Raw genomic sequence first — 25197 nt, 5'->3', positions numbered from 1 at the left:
TGCCATGGTTTTGAATTATTTCTTATGACTCTCCTTTTTACTGTTTGTTAAAACAAAACATCACCAGCCCAGTCTGAATCAAAAGCATGTACTCTTTTTGCATGTTTGTATAACTCTATTCTAAGGGATGAACTGAATTGTTTCAGAGACAGGAAAAGGACACTTACAGCACCATCCTATGCATGTCTACTCAGAAATAAGTCTCATTGTTTTCAGTGGAGCTTACACCAGGGGAAGTGTGCGTTGCATTGCAGCCTTAAGAAGAGAAGTTCAGACAACTTGGATCCCAATCCAGAGCCCTGAATCCAGCTGTCACACATTTTGGCTGATGTTTGTGCCTTATTCTTTCAACCCACAAAGAAGCATGCTCTCAAGAGAGTAATGGAATGCAAAAGCAGAGAGATAAAGAGGACAGGGCCACAGAGGGCTTTGAAACTAAGGCGCTGACACTCATGCTGGATCTGGGCATGGATATTCTATAGTCACAATACAATGTTTTCAGTCACATATAGTTTAATTTGTGATGTATGGTTGGGTACCTGTTTGGTTGGGCACTTGTGCATTACATAATGTATAATATACTTTACCCAAGTAATCCTTACAACTGAGCTATAAGGTAGACCAGTATTGACCTACAGACTGCACCTTCCAAATCAAACCTTTTGTACCATAACCCATAACACTAAAATCGTTTTTTAGGATGTTACATAATAAATAGAAGGCACAGGAAGGAATACTGTGTGAGCAAGTCATGGTTCTGAGAGCATGTCACATCCCTGAAACAGGCATTTTCAAACTCCTCTGGGGAACTATGGTGGCATCTTGGAAACTTATCAGAGGTTCTCAGTGGCATAGTCAATGACTGCGTAGCCCATGCTGAGCTCAAAATGATGCCCTCAAAGTGACATCACACCCGGGCTTTTAAAAACGTGAAAATAGGGAAAAATCCACCACCTCCTCCCCTCAGAAGCTCACTGCCCACTTGCTCTGCTGCCTCTTCCCAGCCAGTGGTATAGCTAAGGCAACGGCTACCAGGGGTCAAAGAAGATTTGTAACCCTCCTCCACATCAAATTTAATTAATTAAGTAAATAAATAAAAAGTGTGCCCCATATTGAGAAACTGTTAGAGAAACTGTGCTGGGGTGAAGGGGGACAGTTATTCCGCCCTTGCTAAATAAAAGAGGAGCACCATTTGAAAAAGTGCCTCTTTACCTAGTTAGCAGGGGTAAGAACATAAGAACAGCCCCACTGGATCAGGCCATAGGCCCATCTCGTCCAGCTTCCTGTATCTCACAGCGGCCCACCAAATGCCCCAGGGAGCACACCAGATAACAAGAGACCTCATCCTGGTGCCCTCCCTTGAGTAAATGTATTATTGGGGTAAATGTATTATAATACATGGAAATGAGATTTGACTCATATTAACACCTTATATTGGTTCCCTGCTGTATCATAATAATATCTAATTGACTCTTGGAACAATCAGTCTCATTGGTCAGTTTTGAGTTAAGAAAATCCAGTTTCTGTTACATAAAGCAGTTATGTTTTTATTTTCTGGTTATGTAGCTATAACTTTTGTGAGAATAGAGATATTTTGACATGTTTTGTTTCATTGCATTTTGCATTAAATTCTGCATCAAATGGTATATAATATGATGGTATTATTTAAAAAATATTATTAATTATTATATTATTAACAAAAACCTTGGTATGTAAATACCAACGTATGTAAATACCAAGGTTTTTACATTTTTGGCCAACAGCATCAAGCTCAGGTCGTTGCCCCCCTAAATCTTGTTGCACAGTTCAGTTGCTACCTCCCACACCCCCTTAGCTAAGCCACTGGAGGTTCTTGGAGAAGACCAGTGATGGCCGACAGGCTTTCCTGGAAGACAGGTTGCCTACCTTCCCATAGAGGAATGTCCTTTCGCCATCTGTTGGCACATGGACTCAGCTGCTTGCCTCTTGCAGCTGTGTCCAGGCTGCACTGTATGGCATGTCATGTTTTGCAACAGTTGTAAACGACCTTGCGCTAGCATTCTGGCAATGTAAGATCTCTTAGGATTGAGCCATGAGAATCTCTCTGGGACAGGGAGCTATCTATTCATTCCTCTTGCTATGGAAACTGCTTTGAGAACTTTTCTTTTTGGTGCAAAGCAGTGAATTACATGCCCAGTCTTGTGTGATCTCGGAAGCTAAGCAGAGTCAGGCCTGGTTAGTACTTGGATGGGAGACTGCCTGGGAATACCAGGTGCTGTAGGCTTGTACCATAGTCTGAAGACTGAAGGTTGCCAACCATTATTATTATTATTATTGCTTCCATTCAAAGGTGTTGCATTCGAGGAGATGTTGAGGTGATATGAAAGTGTTGCTTGTGGTATTTAGATTTGTGATTGCTGTTTCACATGTGTAAGGGTATTGCTCAAAATGGCAGTCATTGTGCGATTAATAATGATGTGTGTACTTACCTTTTTGTTGTTTTTTTTTGGAAGGAGTACTTTTTGGCAGCCTGACTCTGAAACTCTGTGTTCAAGGAGATTCACCTGGCATTCTGTCTGTTCTGGTGTCAGATAAATATCTGTTTATTTGCTTAGGTCTTTTAGATCTTTGGTATTCAGCCCTTATATTGGATTGTTTGTCTGGTCTACTTTTTAATTGTTTTATTGATTCGTTACCTATTTTCATTTATTCTCTGTGTTATAATAACTGGCTCGTGGAAAGAAAAGAATACAAAAATTAAAAACAGATAAATAAAATAAAATGTTCTCTAGTCTGGCTATCTTTTGTTCACTTTGTTTTTATTGAGAATCCAGAGGGATATTGTTAGATTGTTGCAATCCACTGCTTTCTATTATCCTCTTAAATTTATTTCATAGCGATTTTTTACTTTTTAGTTTTGCAAAAAAAATGCAAGTTGCAGAACCAGCATGTCCATTGTAGATAGGCAAAGTAGTATTAAAACTTTGCAGTGCTTCTGTATCTTCTCTTTAAAGACTCCTGTTTGCAAGTCCTGCCCATTTGATTGCTTGCTGTTAATCACAACTGGGGAATTAGTTCTGAACTAAGCTTCTCTTAAGGCCCAATCCTACAAGCAATTTATGACAGTGGCTCTTGGAGTCCACAGTGGATCTCAGCAATGGCCCAAATGTAGTGCTGCCATTGTGTGCGACAGAATGGCTGGTGGAAATGGCCAGAGGCTACGTGCGTGCACCAGAAGCTCCTGGATGCTCTGCCAGTCCAGGTAAGGTGCCAGAGGGGTGGTTTGTGGATGGTTTGGGGTGGGTGGTGGGCAGAACCAGGGCGCAGTTTGAGGGAAGGGGGCTTGATCTCAGTGGCAGTCATGCATATTGGATCCTGTCCCCCTGTCCCTCTCTGGACCCACCCCCTTCCTCTCCTTGGATTTATGCCAGCAAAATTGTTCATGTGGGTCAGAGGAGACCCATTGGTGATCAGGTGGCCTACCAGCAGTTAAGTAAAAGGTATTTTTCTTACCGCCTGCTGGCTAACTGATTGTCCCTTCCCACCATAGCATACAGATGCACTCCATTGGCATGGGTACATGCTATGGACTGGCAGGGGATAGGATCAATTGCCAATATCCATTTATGTTCCCATAAGACAATTTTTAAAAATTTATTTCCATTTTATATAGTAGCACTATTTCACTATTTTAAAAAATGAAATAAAAATAATTCAAAGAAACAAGTAAAGTCCTCCTTTTGATTAAAAAATCAAAAGTTTATTTATCACTAATCCTCCAGCTGTGATCAACAGGAAACAATGAAAAGATTCAGGCTTGCAAAAAAGAAACTTGATTAACATTGGAAAGGATCTTTGGTGAATGGAACTTAAGTGTGAGTAAATACTACTAGAAAGACATTGCTGGATAATATATCTCTGTATAACGGCAATATGGAACCCCTGTTTTAATTACGTCCCCACTGTAGCATGTAACGGAGACTGGGAAGCAGTGCAGGAAAATGGAGAAGAGACTGAAGGTAGTCCTTAGAAAAGAGCCCTTTTCATATATAGAGTTCTGGCTACTCCCCCTGAAATGCAGTCCTTCTCCTGGTGATCTGGAGAAAGAAACCACAACCTGGAAACTTCAGTTCAAACCTTGAGAATTTTGGGGTGCCAGACTATCATAGAGGTCTGGGAACAATGGGAAGTGATGCAGTACGCAAAGGTAAAGTGTTCTAATTAAGACTGCAACCTTATATACACTTAACATGAGACTAAAACCCTTTGAACAAAAAAACTACAACTTTTTAATTTGCCTAGGACAAAAACAAACCTAGAAAAGATAGAAACGTACAAACTGAGTGACAGATCCTTTGGGTAGCATCAGGATTCTGGGGCCTAACGGCACCTGGGGTGGTGCTACGCCCCCATGTCGTCCCTCCATTTTGGACCCCAGGTAGGGTGTGTGGACTTGCAATTTGTGGCACTCGCTGCTTCTAGCTATGAGCACACCCTCCCGTGATGAACCTGGGAAACACCCAGAGTGCTGTGGGGGGGGTGCATTTCCCCCACATGCCGTCGGCCTTCTGGACAACCCTGCTGCAGACTGGTACCTGGGGGCCTGCCCCTCAGCCACCCACACTGTATGCCTCTGGGGAGCATCCTTTTTTGACAGTTCTGTAGTTTGGACAGTTCTAACGTGTGGTTTTCATTGGTGTCCACTATTCCTATGTTACCATTGTAACAGACTGAGAAGTGGCTAGATCTTTTAAAAGCATCATTTACTGAAAGATTTGTAATATTTTGAACAAACAATATTGATCATGTATTTAGAACAATCGGTTCTATACATACTTACCTGTGCTTACATGTAACCAAATATGCACATAGTTATGCTAGAATAATATTTTTTTTTAAAAACTTATTACCTAAATGCAGAAAAATCTATAGAGTTTTTCTATAGATTTTTAAATTCTGATCAGCCCAGTGTAAGTGATTGCATGTACATCATGATTAGAACACTTTACCTTTGCATCGATCAGATCTCTAGCAAGGTTTCAGAGACATTTAATTTTCAGAAAGGAACAGAAGAGAAGACCGTTTAAAGAATTACAGTTTGAAGAGAGAGAGAGAGAGAGAGAGAGAGATCCTCAAATTGTGAAGTCAGTAAGGCTATGAATTGAAGGCCCCTTGGCTGTTGCTCCCCCTCCTCCACTCTTCCCCTCCCATTCCTGCCTGCCCCCAGCATTTTATAAGCTCAAGTTGTAGACAAGAAATGTGATTTGAATTGCAACACAAAGTGCTCTCCTAAATGTGGCAAGTACATCTGACCCGCCGTTGCTCTGATGCTGCCCATATTTGGTGGTCTTTAATTTGGCATTACATACACTGTGCTTGTCTGCAGCTCCTATGATTCAAAATTCTCCATGGGGTCTAATGTACAAGGCTTGGCCTGTTTTCATTGGGTTTCCTGAGCTCTCCTTCATTCTCCCCGGTGTCGCAATACAAAGACACTTTTGTCAGCCGAGGTTGGACTCTCCTCAAAATCCAAGCACTTTCAGGAAAGGACTTGGAAGTCTATCTTCTCAGTTTCCATATCCCTTTTGCCCTCTGCTCTGGCATTTCAGTTTGATTGGTTATAGAGACCTTTTTTCTTTTTTCTTAAAAAGACCCTCAACCTTCTAGTTAAGTTGATCTGTCTGTTCCAGGGTCTATCTTTTTTTTAAAGTGTATCAAAAATCGCCTCACATCTTTCACTGTATTGGTGCGTGTTTGGAAAGTGTTTTCTCCGTTAGCTCTTTATGCTGCTAGTTTAAAGTTTAGGACAAAAAGCCATGATAGGAATGTCAACCAATTATTATTATATTTTATGTTCATTGCCACAAGTTTAGTAAGAAATTTAATCCCTCCTGGGGGGAAAGAAAAAAGAAGCTGGCAGAAAACCTTCCATTTGTCTTGGCAACTTTTAAACTCCTGCAATCTGATATACTGTACTTGAATGTGTAATGTGCTAATGTTTTAGAAGAGGGTGGCTTTGTATTAATAAAGCATGCTATACAAAAAAAGATCATGCATTGCTATTAAACAACCAGTTTTCTGTGAACTTGTAGCTTATTCAGGACTATAATGATAGAGTGGAATGCAGAGGTTTAATATTGGAAAGTATGTTTCGTTTGATGTGTGTCGGATGCCTGGAAATACTCCTGTTTATGTAGCTGTACAGCTGTTCAAAAATTAAAAATGAAAAAAATGAAAAATGACCCATAATCAAACAAGGAAATCCAGATGCCATGTTAGGACCTAAATCTATTTTTGTAATAGAGAATAGTAATTTTGAGGCATGGCTCTGCGATTTGGGAGAACCAATGGTGTGTTCTGAGAAATCAGTTAATTAATTGATTTTGCTAGGTTATGGGTGTGCCTCCTTCAACAGCAGGTAGTTCTTTAATTCTGTATTGGGAGTGATTCCTCTAATCCAGTGGTTCTCACACATGTAGTACTGAGACCCACTTTTTAGAATGTGAATCTTGCCAGGACCCATAGGAAGTGATCTAATGACTGGAGGTGACATCATCAAGCAGGAAAATTTTTAACAATCATAGGCTCCAATCCTACTTACACTTACCCAGGAGTAAGCCCCATTAACTATCACGTTAAAAGCATATACATAGTAGCCTGTTAAAAGTACAGATCTCCTCAAATGCAGTCACATCCCACGGTAGCATCAAGTCTAATATATTAAAAATAAAATATTGAAATGAATGGGGACCCACCTGAAATTGCCTCGTGACCCACCTAGTGGGTCCCGACCCACAGTTTGAGAAATCCTGCTCTAATCCATTGCTTTCCAAACTTTTTTGCACCGGGACCCACTTTTTAAAATGACAATTTATTATGACCCACAAGACCAAAAAAAAAGATATAGAAAGAAATCATTTTTATTTATTATTAATAATAAATTATGAATTCCTTTCGCTATCCACCAAAAATCAGCTCGCAACCCACTGGTGGGTCCCCATCCACAGTTTTGGAAACATTGTTCTAATCTAGTATTTCTCAAACTGTGGGTTGGGACCCACGCAGTGGGTCAACCACGAGCCAATTTCAGGTCACGAGCCAATTTCAGGTGTGTCCCCATTCATTTCAATATTTTATTTTTCATATATTAGACTTGATGTTACCATGGTATGTGACTGCATTTGGGGAAATGTTACAGACCTGTACTTTTACAAGCTACTATGTATATTCTTTTAACAATGGTAGTCAATGGGACTTATTCCTGGGTAAGTGTGGGTAGGTTTACAGCCTAGGATTGTTAAAAATGTTTCTGCTTGATGATGTGACTTTCGGTCATGGCATCACTTCCAGTAGGTCCTGACAGATTCTCATTCTAAAAAGAGGGTTCCGGTGTGGAATGTGGGAGAACCACCATTCTAATCCATACCTTCCCACTATCGCTGTTTACTAAAGGTAGTTGTTATTTTCTTATGGCTTGTTTTTATTTATTTGATTAAATCCTGCTCCATCCCATGGGCTTGGAGAAGCTTACACTGATGAATGGTTTGGGGGGAAAAAGGGATGAGTTGAAATCAAAACGGCACTGTAAACATAAACTCCATTTTAAAAGGAGAAAAAAAAGGAGCTCAGTCTGAAGTGTGGTTGTGTTTGGGTCTCTAGAACTCTGCCTAGATGGTAAGTACATGTTAGCACACAGATTCTAGCTGTCCGTGGTAAATCATTCTCTTTATTTTATCCTTTTTTTTGTCTTTGGGAAATGTTTACATTTAGTCTTGGTTGCTAGAGTGTCATTCTTCAGGATTCCGTTCCATTTCCAACATCACTAGACCTCTGACTGGGTAGTAGATGTGTCCTGTCTTTAATGCTGCATGAACATTAAAGTATTATGTAGTGCCCAACTTGCCATTTCACATGGGATTATTTTAACTTTTCTTCCCCATGTTGCATATATGCAACAGGGACCAAATGGATACACCTGTGGGCTGGGCAGAAATGGGTTAAACTGTTGACAATAGATTGTAGGAGAAGCATCTTCTTGGAATTTTAGATAGTGCAGGATGGATTACTGCAACATAAATACATCTGATAGATTAGAGCCTCCAGTAATGTTCAAGGGAAAAACTCTTTGATGGTGATCCACATGAGAATAGGAGCATGACAAGTGTTTCATCTGTAAATTTTTGAGAGATATGGTAACATTGGTGTTGGAGTTGGCATCCTTCAGTCTCAGAAGATTATGGTATCGTGCTCTGAATGGTGGTTCTGGAACAGAGTGTCCTCTCCAGTGCGCAAAACCTGGGTCAAGTAGATATGGAGGATAGACTGTTTTCCATGCAGCAAATCCCCCCTCTCCACGTTGCTGAAATGGTCCAACGGAAAGGCAGAGGCCAATATGGTTGGTTCCAGCGGCGTCACAGGAGTTGCCAGAACATGACTGTGTTCAGCCATGAACTGCCTCAGGGACTCCGGCTCCAGATTTTGCCTCGAGGTTGACTCCTGAAGCCTTTTCCATAACTGGATGTAGCCACAAGGCAGTGGAGGTTTGGGATCAAAGTTTTCCTTCTCTCAGATGAGCTGCCTTCCCAGGCTGACGAGTCCCATCTACCCGGTGGCTGTTAGTCGCCTCTTAGGACAAGTACAGCCAAACTGAGGGCCTATTCTTATCCCCAGCCCCCAGGGGAAAAACGTTGGTGTAGAGTGCGTTTATTTTATCTTTTCCACTTTGCATGTAATTGTTACAGTGGTTAGTATATACAGTAATGCTAAACCATGGTTTAGCTTCCTAGGAAGGAGTCTTTGCAAAATGAAACTGAAGTGAAAGTGGATGCTTTGAACCTGCTTTCATGTGTGAGGGGTGACGGGGGAGGGGATAAGCAGTTCCTTGTTCTTGTAGTGCTAAACCATAGTTTGTGTCAGAATTGGGGGAGTAATGTCCAGACTTGTTGAATTTTGATAATCTTAGATGAATTTTGTGGCTGCCCCAAAGAGTTTCCCCACCTTTAGGTCATACACAAATGAATGTTCCTGGTCATATTTAGGTGCTAGAGTAACAGTGCAAAGTTTTCATACATTCACAGAATTTGCCTGAATTTGTCAAGATTTATATCACCAAATTTTAGAATGTTTTACTAGAGTAAGTAAATAAAAGTGACAGAGTGAAAATTATGCTATTTACTCGTAAATTGGTCTTATTTAATTGTTTTATACCAGCTTGTGTAAATAAATTGTTTTACACCACCTTGTTAAGGACTTTTAGCCAGTGAAAAAGAAAAGACTTTTAACATTGGGGAAAAAGTGGATTATTTTGACTGCCACTATAGCATAATCCTAGTGTTTTCATTCATAAACTACTCACAGGCATAATAGTAAACTGCACTGGACTGTGAATTTTCAGCTTCAGTTTAGCTTCTGTTTTCTGACACTTTATTGCCCTTTTTAATGCCCTCTTTGTACAGTTGTTGAGAGATCAACATTCAGTGAAAACAGTGGGGTTTTGCATTCATTATGTTTATTTTTGAAGGCACCTGCCTTCTTTCCCCCCACTTTTACTTGTGACATTTCACACCTACTTCTACCTACTTCTTTCTTGTTAACATGTTAGAGCAATAAATGCAGAACAAAAAAGATGCAAAGGCTGGGTTTCATTTTTCTACCTCCTTGCCAGTTGCTAGATCATCTAAAGGAATTTAATACTTCATTGAAATAAATATATTTTGCATTGTATTGTTTAATAGCCATTTTGCATGTACAAAAGACTTGGCAAACTACAAGGTATAACATCAGTGGAATGTGAGAGAAGGGAGCATTTGGCATCTGTTAGATTCTATATATAAAATGATATATCCACTCTAGACTCCAGTAGAAAATATTCTTGGGAACCAAATCAGTTTTATTAGAAATAAAACTTGCTTTTTAAAGCAGCTTCTCTTTGGCTTCAGCTTTTTGCCCTCCTTGTTGAAATAGGGTTTTCCCACCAGCCTACATACCCTGTACCAAAGTAAGTGAATTTATATATTGTTGTAAATGTTTGAGAATTAGATTCTTGAGTTTTGAAATGAAATGACTACAGTTAACTGTATTAAGTGTAAGCTTGAATTTGACAAAAAATAACAAAAACACTTATGACAACCTCTGCAAATGCTTAAATACTTTAGTTCTGATGGTAAGCAATAAATTGTATTATAAAAAGGTAGCCTTGAGCAGATACATTCCTAGGGGACAGCCTGGACTTTTGGGACAATAAAAAAAAATCTTGCAGTAATGAAATTCTGTACGATTTTGATTTAATAGATAGTTCTTTAAAGAACATGCAAACTAATTCTAAACTGCTCTGTATGTACATTTACACGGTCTCTTATATAATGTATAAAATTGGTTGTAGAAAGTATTTAACTTTAATGGAGCATTTCTGCAGCACATAATAGGTAAGGTAACAGCTTTAATTATGATTTATACAGCAGAGAGCTAATATATTCTGCTAAATTAGGTAACTGTTGGTGGGTAGTGTACTTTTAAAAAAAGTAATTAAGGACCTGATCCTGAAACCATTTAATCTGAGAAGCAGTTCATATTAATACAGTGAGTGCCACTGATTTTTTAGCAGGGCTGCTCACGTGTGTAAGAACTGTGTGCAGTTTTAAATGATTCCTTTAAACACTATTCTATTGGTTATCTTGTTTCTATGCAATTCCCCCCCCCCCCCATACCAAATTATTGGAATACCAAATTATTTAGCCAAGTATGTTGCTCTGTGGAGTTGATTAGGACTATCAGTGTTCCTGTTTATGAGTTTGGAATTTTTGTCCCAGAATTTTGCTCAGAATGCAATTAATTAAGTGTGTGTGTGTGACTCCAACTTTAGTTTCTTCCCACATTTCCTACCCTGGGGGGGGCACCAGGATGCAGGTCTCTTGCTGTCTTGTGTGCTCCCTGGGGCATTTGGTGGGCCACTGTGAGATACAGGAAGCTGAACTAGATGGGCGTATGGCCTAAAAACATAGTGAGGATGTTTTTATCCTTCCCTCTCTCACAGCAGTGTCATAAGCTGCTTCACCTCAAGAATGCACCTGGGGGGAGCACATTGGTAAACAATTCCTCAACAATTTCCCCCTCTCACCTTCAGACTGCAGCAATCCAAGGCACAACCAATGTTTCTCATGCCTAATCTAGTCTAAAGTTGGACAAGTTGTCTCCCCCGCTAACTTCATTGCCCTCTTAAAAAACCCCTCAATCTTTTCCGTCCCATTTCTACTATAGTGCTGCCAGGGGGAAGCAAGCCACAATGCACCTAGATAAACTGAAGCTGGGGAGCATTCAACGTTCTATCAGCTTGCTGTTTATATTAATGTCAGTCTCTAATATTCTGGCAAATCAATGTGCCATCCTTATTCCTCCCTACTTCCTTGCTTCCCTGGCCGCTGCTACTGTTTTTTCCTCCTGCTGGAAAACAAAAAATGCTGTACAGCCTCCTCCCAACTCAGACATCTAGTTGCAAGGTGCTTGGCCTATTCTTATACATGCAACAGAATGAGATGAGATGGGAAAGATATAATACAGTCAGTACAGAGGTGGCAGTCTGGGACTTGCATTTTTGAATATTTGCCTACATGAATAAATTGCATGGAAAAACACCCCTAGTTTATAAGGAGAGAAGTTCCTTGCTGTGCCAGTTTTTTGCAGGACAAGCCTACACAAGTGACGCACCAAGCCAAGCTCAGCCCACCAGCCATGAATGGTCACATACTAGGGACTTGATAAGCAGACTGATTTTTGCTGCTTGCTTAAAACTGCAAACTGAGGGTTTGTCAAGCACCTGATAGGTGATGGGGTTGCATCTGGCACAGTGGATCATGAGATGTCTAGGCTTGCAGAGGAAGGTGGGCAAAACATTTCAGTGGAGAGCAGACACTATTCACAGCAAGGCTCTTCAATCTGCCTTTGGGGATGGATTCATGTGATGTATTTTGAAATATAGCTTAAAATTGATTTTAAGAGGATTTTGAGTACTTTTAGGACCTCCTAGAGTAATATGCAGAGGTCTTTTAGGTAGTCATCATAAGGAATAATCACACATGGTTTGTGTGTGTGTGGTGGGGGGAGGCAGACTCTCAACAGTTTATGATCAACAGGCCATGTGTGACTGTTAAAATAATGGCTTGGGACCTGGTTATGTGAAAGAGCATCTTTTTGCCACACAAGTGTGGTTAAAAATCCCTGATTGTACCTGTTTATTTTTGCCATTTCCTCTTATTTGTGGACACCTCTAACCTTCTAGTGGATCTTCTTATATCTCAGCATCTTAAAAGCAGTGGAGGCATCATCCTGCATTAGCCTTTGTCTTTTTCAAATTCAGCACTATTACAGAAGGGGTATGTGGCATCTGACAAGTATTATAGGTATTGACTTCATGGCTGTATTTCCCTCAAACAAGGGGTTTTCGGCCAACTTTCCTGCTGAAATTGACATGTGCCAACTGACTGGGAAGCTGAGCCTCACCTGTTTAGGAAAGAAGTGGGATGGGACACCCACATAGTCCTAATTCATCGGTGATTCGCTGGGTGATCCTTTGACATCAGCAACTGTAGGTTTTTAAATTCATGCAGAAAGATGATGCTCGAGTTTGGTACCTCTGGATTGTCATTGATGTGCTGTGTTCATTATTTACGGGCACATCCACTCCTTGTAGGAGCACAAAAACAAGACCCTGTCTCCTTCTGGACAGAATGAATAGCTATGGATAGGAAAATATCCAGGAATATGCATTCTACCACTTTGTTTTAATGTCTACCCATCAACGAAATGTTGTGCCCATCCGTTGCCAACCAGCCATGTTGGTCAGTTCTGTTTTATTTTTGATATATGACTTGCTTTTTGATCTACTGCATCCTCTAGTAGTTGGCAACCTTCAGTCTCGAAAGATTATGGTATCGCGCTCTGAAAGGTGGTTCTGGAACAGCGTCTAGTGTGGCTGAAAAGGCTGATTCGGGAGTGACAATCCCTTCCACACTGGGAGCAAGTGCAGTCTGTCCCTGGCCTGTCTCCCTGGCTATGGGCCTTCCTTCTTTGCCTCTTAGCCTCAGACTATTGGCCAAGTGTCACTTCAAACTGGGAAAGGCCATGTTGCACAGCCTGCCTCCAAGCGGGCCGCTCAGAGGCCAGGGTTTCCCACTTGTTGAGGTCCACTCCTAAGGCCTTCAGATCCCTCTTGCAGATGTCCTGCATCCTCTATGGTTCTCTTATTTTGACTTTTTTATTCAGTCAGCTTATTCAGTTTTACTAAGCTCCTTTTGTTACTCTTGATTACCAACCTGGTCTCAGTGCTTAAGGTCTCAGTGCCATGCTTTTCCAGACTGCTCAGTTCTTGTTACTGTTTGTTTTGACTTTTGTATAAGTGTGGATTTCCTGGATTTTGAGGACCCATTTTCAGATCCGGGAGAGATGTTTCAAGGAAATCTCTCTCTCTCTCTCTCTCTCTCTCTCTCTCTCGCTTCTCAGTCTTGAGACCCACCCAGACCCATATTACCTATTAGGCCAACTAGGCTGAAGCTTAGGGACCCCTCAGGGACTTTGGACCTGTCCATTTACCCACCCTGATGTTGGGGCACAAGGCCCGAACTGGGTCCTGTTGCTTGCAGCAGATGACCATGAGCAATCGACTCTGGTCATTGGGAGCCAAACCAGTGTCTATGTGAAGCACCCATGAGGGCTCAGCCCAGCTCAGCCCACGGCACTGGGGGCGGTTGGCAAGCTGGGGCGAAGTGGCACCTGCGCAGCATGATGCCCAGCCCTGCTTCTGGGGGTGGGCAGAGTGGATGTCACAGGGCCAAGTGCATTCAGTGTGTTGGGGCCGAGTAGAGCCTGCACACTCGGCCATCCAACAGCCCAGCTCCCGGAGGCAGGTGGCACAACCTTCTCGGCTTAAAATATGGAAAGTCCTCCCTAGGAAAGCTTGCCTGGTACCAATCCTGTTAGATTTAGATTTAGAGACCTTTATTGGCATTGATTCCAATTCTGTTGCTCTTCTGGCATCAGGTGAAATTTTTTAATTTGCCCAAGCATTTCAGCATGTTTTAGAATCATGCTATAGCTAAGCTGGATTTTTATTGCTTTTATAGCTGCTGATTCTGGCCTTTTATCTGTGTTTACACACTGTTCTATTATAATTTTTATTATTAAACTGTAATGCTATGTTTTTCCCAGAATGCACCATTGGGTAGAGTGAAGCAATGGCTGCCAGCTTATCAGAACAGCAAGGAACTTCAGGGAATCATCCCCTCCCCCCCAGATTCTGCCCTTACCCCAAAGAATGCAAACATGGGGAACTTTTGAACTTTTAAAGTTTGGCCCAGCCCTAGTTTTGCACCAGGGGTGCCCCGGAATTTGTATTTGTATAAATTAAAATAATAAATAAATGAAACAGATCAAGTACCTGACAGGCTGGAGTACATGGTAGTTGGGTTGTCTTCAGCTTGATAGACAAACTGCATGTGGAGTGATGCTTGATGTGAAAAAGTCTGAGTAATGACTACCAAGGGAAAAACCAAAGAAACATCTTGCCAAGCAAAATGATTCTTTCATAAATGTGCTTGGATGGGGGACAGACTGTTGGCTGAGCAAGATGAAATTGCTGATGCTACTTTGGTTGAAGGCAAACCTTTTGAAACTTGACTTATCCGAGGCCATTCCATATCCTCTGAAAGCAACAATACTCCCAAATTAGATGGATTGTTCATATAAGAACATAAGAGCTCTGCTGGAGCTGACCAAAAGACCATCTAGTCCAGCTTCCTGTATATCGCAGTGCTTCCAAATGCTTCAGGGAACACAGTGCTAACCAAATGCTTCAGGGAACACATGGGACAACAAGAAACCTGCATCCTGCTGCAGTTTTGCTGGTCATGGGGGTGGATCAGAGAGGATCAGGCTGGGACAGGGTGGATCGGACCAGGATGGGGGCAGGACAGGGCTGGGATGGCGTGGATCTTGGTGGTGCTGGTGGCCACCAAATTCTATACCCCTGTCCTCTTCCTGTCATGCCTCTTTCCATGTAACAGATCTATGTCAGCAAAAGAGCTGGCATAGATTTGAGTAGGCCGATGTGAGATCTGGCAGTGGCCAGAGAGGCAAGTGAGATTTTTCTTTCCTTTCCTGGCTGGCCAGGTCCCCAGCCGGCCAGCAGGATCTAGCAGGCGCTGCATCAGTGGCCCTGCACACTGTGTGCTGGTGCAGGATAAAATTAATCTGTAAAAGAATTTCAAAATATTGGAGAAAAATGGCAAAGTTATTATGTTAACTAAAAGTATAATTTTACAACTCCAGATACGTTTTTTAAAAAGCCTTGTTGACGTAAGAAAGATATGGAGACTCATGGGGTAGAACATAACATAAAATCCTGTTTGCCCCCCCCCCCCCGTATATATTCAAATGGTCATATTTTATGCATAATTGCAAAGAATGCCCTCTTTGACTTTATCCTCATTTGCAATCATGCCCTTTCCTTGAAAAGGGTCCATTTGTCATGTGGGAAAAGAAAGTTTAACTATGGAAAATGTACTTAAAGTGGAAACTGTGAGCTTTGACTAACTTTCCATGTAAGGATGGGTGAGCTAAGGCTCCTCTTAAAAATAAAATAATGTGTGTACGTGTGTACACATGCACACACTTTTGGTTTTCCTCCTCATCCCTCTTCAAAAGTCAAAAATAAAGAGTAAATTTGGTTTATTGAAGATCCTATTTATCTTACCAGGACATAGGCAGGATATGCCTATTTGAACCTCACATCTATTCAAAAGCAAATATGTTGATATTTTTAGGATAACTCTGGCCTGATTTATGTGTCCTTGGTTGAGCATCCTCTTCCTATGGCAGAGGAGTGGGTACGTGATGTGGGGTGAATAATGTGAGCTTTCTGTTTGTGGTGGAAAGGCTGTGTGATTATTTTTTACTACATTTGTATCTTGCTACATGTACGTGATCATCACACTTTGAGGAAGACCTCAGTAGTATGGAACCCATGCTGTGTAGCTTGTTCATAAAGGATCTGGACTTGGGGATAAACAGTGAAGTGGCCTAGTTTGCAGATGACACCAAAGTATTCAGAGCTGTAAAGACCAAAACAGATTGTGAAGTGCTGCAGCAGACCTGGAATCTGGGTTAATAAGGCAACCAAATGGCAAATAGTTCAATGTCAGTAAATGGTGCACACTGAGGCAAAATCATCATCATCATCATTATCATCCCAAATTCACATATACACTGAGGAGGTCTAAGCTGTCACTGACAAATCCCAGATCTGCAGCTGTAAATAGCTCAGTGACCCAGTGTGTGGGACAGGTGAAGAAGACATGTTAGAATTCCAAGCTACAATAATTAGGAAAGGGATCAAGAATAAGATGGCTAATTTTATAATGCTTGTATAACAATCTGTGGTGCGGCCACTTTTGATCTGTGGTTGCCGCACTTCAAGAAGGATATTGTAGACCTGGAAAAGGTGCAAGTAACAGAGCACCTTACTTATGAGGTAATATCTTGGAAAAAGACAATTAAGGGGGAGCGTGATTGAAAGTGGTAACATTATACATGATATGGAGATGGTGAATAGAGAGAGTCTTCTCACAATGCTAGAATAGAGAATCATCCACTGTAATTGGAAATATAATGCAGAGAGAAGGAAGTCTAGTAAGAGTTTTATTATCAGCATGCTTGGGGAACGGGGGTTGCTGGTTACCCAAATATGTCAATTTATATAGCTTTTACAAATCCCCCCCCCCCAACAGAGCTCCCTCTGCTGCCTCACTTATCTGACTGGGTTCCCTCTGGGGTGCTGCTATGCCTCTTTCTTCTTCATTAGGGCCCTATAGGAATAGAGGCATTCCACTTCCTTCCTTTCGAGGTGGAATGTCGCTGTTCCGTGAGGGCATTTGTGAAGAAGGGCAGCCTGACCACATAGGAGCCCTGTCAGGCAAGTGAGGAAAGGGGCTGGGGGCTCATGTAACCGACACTTCAGTAAGCAGCACCCATTTAACTGGCATTTCCGCTCACCAGGGGAGGCAGGTGAAAATTCCAGTAAACTGCTGTTTAACAGAGTGCTGCTCTTTCACTGTATTTCTTCATATAGTGCATCATTATAATCATTGTCACAGGCTGTGGTGATGTCCACTAATTTGGTTGATTTTAAAAGGGGATTGGGCAAACTGGACAAATTCATGATGTGTAGGTCTGTCAGTGGCTACCAGTCATGGTGGTCTCCAGGTTTAATGGCAGCATGTCCCTGAATACCAGTTGCAGTGGAAAGAAATATGCTGTTCTTGTGGACTGCCCAGAGGCTGCTGGTAGCCACTGTGATAAACAGGATAATGGGCTTATGGCCTGATCCAGCAGGGCTAAGATGCGATGTTCTTCTGTTTAACTTGCTGGAAATAAACAACAGCGAATCAAATGAAAAAATGAGGGAGGGAAAAGGAAGACTATAACTATAAAATCAACATGTTTAAGTTGCTGGAGACTTAGGCAGTGAAGCAACTGTTTCTGAGCCAACAGTGTTGCGTTATGTGAGTTTTACACAGCATTGCTGTTGACTTACTAGTCAATAAAGTTTAAATGCTAACTACAGTAAGTGGAGACGTGTCCAGTGTATATATGCATAGCTGGTCACGTTCCTTGTGTCTGGGCAAACTGTGTGGCGCAAAAATTGGACAAAAATGTAGAGCTTCTTGAGACTTTTGCCCTGTTTTACTTAGAGTGACATGGTAATTTGAATGTAACTGGAGACTGGCTTCAAGTGGATGGGTTATTGCCTTCACATGGTTCCTCTTTGTCATGCTCTTCCAGGGTTGAAGTGCCTCGCTGCAGTTGTCTTCCAGCCTAGACCTGCTGGGAGGGCCTGGTTGAAAAATCTAATGACAGGGGATGTTACACGTGACCAGTGGTGTAGCTAGAGGGGGTGCAATGCACTAAGGGCACAGTCCGAACCAGAAGTAAGTCCAATTTTGTTCAATGGGGCTTATTCTCAGGAAAGTGTGGTTAGTGATTGCAGACTGAGTTTTGCCGGGAGCCTCACCACGGCCTGCAAGCAGCCCTTCCCCCTCTCCTTTGGAGCCATTCCCAGAGGTGAGAGCAAAATGGAGGCAAATACCTCCATTTTGCTCCCACCATCTGGAATGGCTCAGAAGAGGAGGGGGAAGGTCCACTTGCATGCTTCAGTGAGGCTTCCTGCAAAACATAGTGCTTTGCACACCCTCTATAAGAACATAAGAACAGCCCCACTGGATCAGGCCATAGGCCCATCTAGTCCAGCTTCCTGTATCTCACAGTGGCCCACCAAATGCCCCAGGGAGCACACCAGATAACAAGAGACCTGCATCCTGGTGCCCTCCCCTGCATCTGACCTAGCCCATTTCTAAAATCAGGAGGTTGCGCATACACATCATGGCTTGTAACCCGTAATGGATTTTTCCTCCAGAAACTTGTCCAATCCCCTTTTTAAGGCATCCAGGCCAGACGCTATCACCACATCCTGTGGCAAGGAGTTCCACAGACCAACCACACGCTGAGTAAAGAAATATTTTCTTTTGTCTGTTCTAACTCTCCCAACACTCAATTTTAGTGGATGTCCCCTGGTGCTGGTGTTATATGAGAGTGTAAAGAGCATCTCTCTATCCACTCTGTCCATCGCCTGCATAATTTTGTATGTCTCAATCATGTCCCCCCTCAGGCACCTCTTTTCTAGGCTGAAGAGGCCCAATCGCCGTAGCCTTTCCTCATAAGGAAGGTGTCCCAGCCCAGTAATCATCTTAGTCGCTCTCTTTTGCACCTTTTCCATTTCCACTATGTCTTTTTTGAGATGCTGTGACCAGAACTGAGCACAATACTCCAGGTGTGGCCTTACATAGATTTGTACAACTGCATTATAACATTAGCCGTAGTGTAGGTAGTAGTAGTACAGTACAGTGTAGTGTAGTCTAGCTACACTACTGCATGTGAGAGACATGTAATGTGCATGTGGGGAAAATCTATTGTGTGTGCAGGGACTAAATGCAGTGGCTCATGGCACAACTCAGTAGACTGTTGTGAAGTGAGGAAGGAGGCAAGGATATAGGTGCAACAGTAGAGAGTTTGACACAAGGATGTGGCCTTGTTTACAGTTTGAATTTGTTGACCAAGCAAGGTGCAGCTGGTCATGGGCTTTCCCAAAAGGCAAGGTTTTTCCTAAGCCAGCCAGCAAAAGGTGAGTGTGTGTGTGTGTGTGTGGGGGGGGGGGGGGTGTTGCTCTGCAGAACCACAGTTCCCTGAAGGCCTGCGCAACTTGATGCTTCCTTGCCATCTGTTAAGCAAAATGCCATGAGACTGGTCTGGGGTCATGTTTGCCTGGCATGTGCCCAGCATCAAGAAGCCATGCAAACAAACAGGCCAGGCAGGCAACAGGAACCTTGTTTGTGAGGCTCTATTGATGTATTGTGGCAGAGGTTCCTAAATTGGGTGTCGTGACACCCTGGGGCATTGTGACTAGTCTCCCAGAGCGTCACGAGCTGTGAACAGGCCAAGCTGTTCAGCAGTGTGAGCATGGCAGGTTATGTTCTGCTCCATGAGCTGAGGACCACATGCTCTTAGTTTGGCCCACCAGCCATCCCAGGGGGCGAATTTACATTGATTTTTAGGGTCTTTTTCCAGGCGCAAACCCAGAAGTGCCTGCGCTCATGCATTCTCTCCCTACTAGTTCCTTCATTTTTGTCCTGGTGAAGTTACTTGGTCTAAAATCGCCACCAACAAAAACTGCTGGAGAAAGGCAGATTTAGGGGAAAGGAGCATGCATGTATAGGGATCACCATCCTCTCCCACCCCCTTGTTATAATTATCTCTCCACCCCTCCTTATACAAACCCCAGTGCTCTTGCTGTCCCATTTAGGACCCAATCCAATCTGGCCCTAATGCCGGTGGTGGGCTCCAGTGCTGGTGCTTTGTGTCATAAACATGCTGTAGAGCACATTTACAGGACCCTGTGAGGAGGGAGAGCCAGCACTGGGCCCACTTTAGTAAGTGTTGGAACCAGCGTCAGGCAGAGGATGCCGCAGGAGTGTCTGCAAGGTGGTGATGCAGGTTTTCAGGGTGAGGGGAAGCGCTGTGAGGCAGGTGGCAGGACAGGGCAGGGGAAGGAAATGACCCAGTAAGGGATCCTTTGTGTCAGGCTGAAAAGCCTGAGAAGTGTCTTTTGTCTGCGCCAGCAAAATAGCCGGCACAGACTTGAAAAGACCCATTGCTGGGTCTGGGACATTCCTCAGGGGAAGGGGCCTGAGAACCCTCCCAGAACCCTCACCAAGGATAGGATTGTGCTGTTAGTTCCTGAGCATCCAGAGGCATCTAGCTGGCTGCTGTTGGAAACAAAGTGTTGGATTTAATGAAAGTTCATCTGATCCTGGACAGCAGTCTTGTGTTCTTGTGCGTTCAGGTAGCCCTTTTCTCCTCCTTAGAAGTCCCTACAATTGACAGTTACCTTATTATATTTTTAGGATTTGACCCAGGTTATTCCTGGATTTTTGCTGCTGCCATTATATGCAAGGAAGGTTCCCCATTTGCTTTACTTTTGGGAAATATTTCATGCTTGTTGGAGCAAAGCTGAGAGAAATTAATATTTTGGGGGGGGGGTGAAGGCAGAGAGAAATTGACGTAGTGACGTAAAAATTATTCTGATAGCTATCTGGGTGAAAACTCAGAACAATTATCCACCACAACCCATTTAGAACAAAGAGCAATTGATTTAAATTGCATAGGAAGGCTTATTTAGGTCTCTGTGAAGTACATGATGATGAGTAAGGACAGTACAGTGTAATAATACAACAAGCTTTGTAGAGAGGTTTTAAAATTTCTTTCCAGGGACCATTCCAAGGGAAGACCAAACAGTCCTCTGCCAGGGATGCTTTAAATATAGGCATCATTCCTGCCTTAGGGTAGGGAGTTGACTTACATCTCGTGCTCTAGGGGTGGTTTTTGGAGGAGTATTACTTCAACTTTACTGTAGGAAAGAAGACACAGAATATTTTCACATGTGGAAAAATAGGGTTAACTTTTGCCAGGGACCAAAAGACTCTGCAGAGCAATAAAGAAACTGAACCTGGGCTGACATTTTTAACATTTATCAACCTGCCCCCAAGTCTATCTGCAACTAAAATCCTATAAACACCACCAAAAAACTGTGCCTTTTTAGTATTATTGAAATTATAAGCCACTTTAGGAGCCAGTCCATACTGAAAAGAGGGATATGAATACAATAAATAAAAAATGCAATGGTCTGAAAATTAATGTGAGTGTAACACATAAATTGGCAAGAATGTATTTTGATCAGCAACATTCTCACATGGCCTAATTAGTATGTAAGAGGCTTAGAGCCCAATCCTGTGGTCCGCGGCACGACTCCGTACCGCGGACCGCAGTCGCAAACGTGATGTAAGGCACACTTTTGGGGCTTACTGCCAGGCTGTCACCAGAGCTAGCCCAGCGCTGGCTCAGCACATGGCGGTCACCCAGGTTCTGTGGCTCAGCGGTCTCCTGGACCACCGGACTGCGGAACTGGAGGCAGGGGCTTGGCCAGGGGTGTGGGGGAGGCGTTGGGGGGAGGCGTGCCAGGGGGCAGGCAGGAAGTGTGTCGGGGGAGGGAGAGAGGTGGATCCGCGGAGCTGAGCTCTGCAGGATCTAGGGTGCTCGTGCAGGGCTGCTACGTCTACTGATGACGTAGAGCAAGATGGAGATTGTGTTATGTTGTGATATCAGGACAAAGAATAAGTCATACTACACCATACTAGCGTAAGCTGGAACTAGATGCATGGCCTGTGTGTTGTAGCATCTCATACCTACCTGTGTACACCATGTAAAAAATAACCTTATGGTTCCAGGGACATGTTAATGGGTAGATTGTAACAATGCAAGATTAGCCACAAGATTCTAGGTCTTCATTGCAAACTCTGATTCCATAGGGACAAAAGGAGATGCTGAATATATCTTGGGATAAAAAAATAATCCAGTAAAGGAAATGGTGAACACCTCATGTTTGTAGGAGAGTCATTTTCTTAAATTGTCCATTTGTTTTCCAAGTCCCAATATTCTTGCTTTTTAAGAAAGGAAACCTTTTATAAATTAATTTTATAACTGACAAGGAAAATCATGTAGGGTCCAATCCTATCCAACTTTCCACACTAGTGCATCTGCACCAAAGCCTCGAACTAAGGGAACAAATGTTCCCAAACCACGAGAATGCCTCTGTGACTGCCTCCCCACCACAGGATGCAGTGCACACCCCATGGACATAGTTGCACAGGCAATGGAAAATTGGATAGGATTGGGCCCAACAGTGAGCTGACTCTAGTATATGTCTTCATCTAGTGCGCATGGCTCATTCTATGGTGGGGCCTCTGACTCAAATGACTGACTAGATTTTCCCCAAGACTTCCAGAAGGAGAGATGCAGATGTGAAACCCAGCAAATGGAGGTTGGGGCAAGGAAACAGAGGAAACAGAAGAAGCTGGTGAAAAGTCTGTGCCACCTTTTTGATCTGTAACTTGCAGGAGAAATCAAATACTTGATATATTTTTTCCCCCACCATCACTTTACATATAATTGTCTTGCATTTTGAGTAGTAGCAAAATGGGCCTCTTGACCTCACAAGAAGAGCTGTTACTCTACATTTAGCAAAAAACCGAGGCATTATGTATTAGCCTACACGTTTTGCAATAGCTTCAGCCATTTAGTAGCTACAGACCAATTTAAGGCATGCCCGGAGGCAACCAAAATTGCACGAAATGGCAGCTAATTTATAGAAAGGAGACTGAGAGAGGAAATATTTGGAGGTCTAGTCTTTGGAGCCATCTGATTCATATTATTGACTCGTTTAGAAAACAGAAAGTGAGCAGAGACAACTTTTTAAGGAGTTTGGTTTCACACAAATGACTTACAATTGCAGCCCATTATTTTTATACCAAGACTTCATTAGTCATATCCCCCGTCAAAGCTTCAACCCATGTCAAATGTTTTCAGAAAACACACCAGGACAGGTATGGAACTCATCAACCTCGGTCAAAGGTCGGCCTCATTAAGGAGTCAAAATGAAAACTTTCAGTGTCTCCAACACATTGCCCAGACTTTTTCTGCCCCCACTTTTGAAATCCAGGGCCTACTAAGCACCTTCTTCTCCCCAGACATTCAAATGTGATCAAGATGACAGGGCTAGCAAATGAATAGGATTCTTAACTGGCTGGACTTTATAATAAGAGAATTATTGAAACAACCAGGAACCTGCTTGCTGTATCTGTAGCACCATTTCCTGAGGTTAGATATAACGTCTCAAGACAATACAGTTGGGGCTTCTATGTTAATAGGACGAAAAAGCAGGTCAGCATAAGGGACTGTGGCTGCAGTGGCAACCAAAATACCATTCATAGCAAACAAGACAGAATCTGATACACAGATTTCCTTGGCCTAGCTTGCCTCTTCCTGGGAGGTCAGTGTCTTTCAGTGAGATAGGGAAGTTGCTGCACAGGAGTTGTTAGCAACTGGTTATCATGCTGTGCTGTGACAGATGTGTTTGGAGGAATGTGGAGGCCCAGAGATAAGAATAACAAAAAGCCATTCATTGAAGAAGTGCAGCTACATGGCTTTGGCATGCAGCAGAAAAGCATGTATTTCTACCACGTGTCTCCCCTAGCTCTAAAATAAAAATCTATGGATCATTGCTTATAGATACAAAAGAGTGGTCTCTCTGTCTGCCCGGGATGCCATTTTGCATTTCAGAGACTGGGAAGAGATTTCAATGGGACAAGATTCACAGCAAGGTGCAAAGACTCACTTTTGGATTTACTGACGCCTAAATTGTGAAACAATAGTGTAGACTTGTTGTGATTATGTTTTTTGTAAGCCCTCATAATAGTAATAGCAGTATCATTGACAGCGATCGAACAGGCATCTTATTACCCCTGCTAACTGGGCAAAGAGGTATTTTTTAAAGTGCTGTCCTTTTATATTTAGTATGAGGTGGACAGCAATTGCCCTTCATTGTGGCTTCTTTTATGGGGCCTATTACTTGTCTCTCTCTCTCTCTTTTTTTTTTAATAGATTGTGAGCCCCTTGGAATCAGGGAACCATTTATTTATTTAGCTATGGCAACGGCTTTGTGAACTACTTTTTGCTTAAAAGTGGCATAAATATAAATCTTTTTCTTCTCAACAACAACAACAAAATAATGAAGAATGCAAAGTTGATAGGGCACGATTACCCAAGAATTAGTGTCGGAGAAGGACTAGGTCCTTTGAAACCTCACTCAGCTATGAAGCTCACCTAGTGACGTTAGGCCAGTCATTCTCAACCTAGACTACCTCACAGGATATCACAGGATTGTGGTGAAGATGAAAAGGATATGTATGAAGTAAATAAATAATAGGACATTGCCTCTTTAATTGTTTACAACAAGTCACTCAGTTTGTAGCAGTGAGTTGACTATGAATATAGGTCATAATAATCACATGGTGTCTGAAACACAAAGGTGAAAGACCTCTAGCTATCCATGTGTCTGTCACCATATTGGGCAGAGAATTGGCCATAATTGCCCTTAGGATTGAACCTGGGTCATTTGTATGCAGTTCCTATGCTATAACTCTGAGCAATTATCTTTCCCCAAGATATCCTACCTGATAGCTTCATGGAGAGTAGGTCATAATAGTCTCATAATCTTAGAGAAGCACTGGAGGGGAGAGAGTATGGTACAGGTCAGGAACCGGTGGACCATCACTGGACCAAATCCAGCCCCATGACTTGCACCAACCGACGTCCAGTTCCAATGGCAGCAACTGTTACCCTGCACATGCCCGATCTCATTTGAACTTGAAAGCTAAGCAGGGTCAGGCCTGGTTAGTACTTGGATGGGAGACCGCCTGGGAATACCGGGTGCTGTAGGCTTATACCATAGTCTTTCGAGACTGAAGGTTGCCAACTCTGGTATGATAAGCAGTCCCAGTGGTAAAAGAAGAGTGTGGATAAGTGTGGCAACAAGACATGACTGCAGGCCATTTGAAGGCTTCACCTGCTGCCACCCTTTCCCTTCTAAAAAGCTCCCTCTGACAGCCAGTTGCTGGCCAAGAGAGTATAGTAACAGGCAGCTCCCCAAAAGTTTATAACCTATAAGTGACTAGTTCTCAATATGGTGACTTAGATGGATACACATATGGCCATTCCTTAGAG

The 25197-nt window shown here is 42.6% G+C and overlaps 1 pseudogene; it reads left to right on the top strand.

The window, feature by feature from the left end:
* Positions 1-24798: 24798 nt before the first annotated feature.
* LOC136647175 (5S ribosomal RNA) lies at positions 24799-24915 on the top strand (annotated as a pseudogene).
* Positions 24916-25197: the final 282 nt, after the last annotated feature.

The sequence above is a fragment of the Tiliqua scincoides genome, chromosome 3 (assembly GCF_035046505.1).
Source record: "Tiliqua scincoides isolate rTilSci1 chromosome 3, rTilSci1.hap2, whole genome shotgun sequence".
Taxonomy (NCBI): Eukaryota; Metazoa; Chordata; class Lepidosauria; order Squamata; family Scincidae; genus Tiliqua; species Tiliqua scincoides.
The sequence above is the reverse complement of the archived record's forward strand: the minus strand, read 5'-3'. Positions and strand labels throughout refer to the sequence as shown.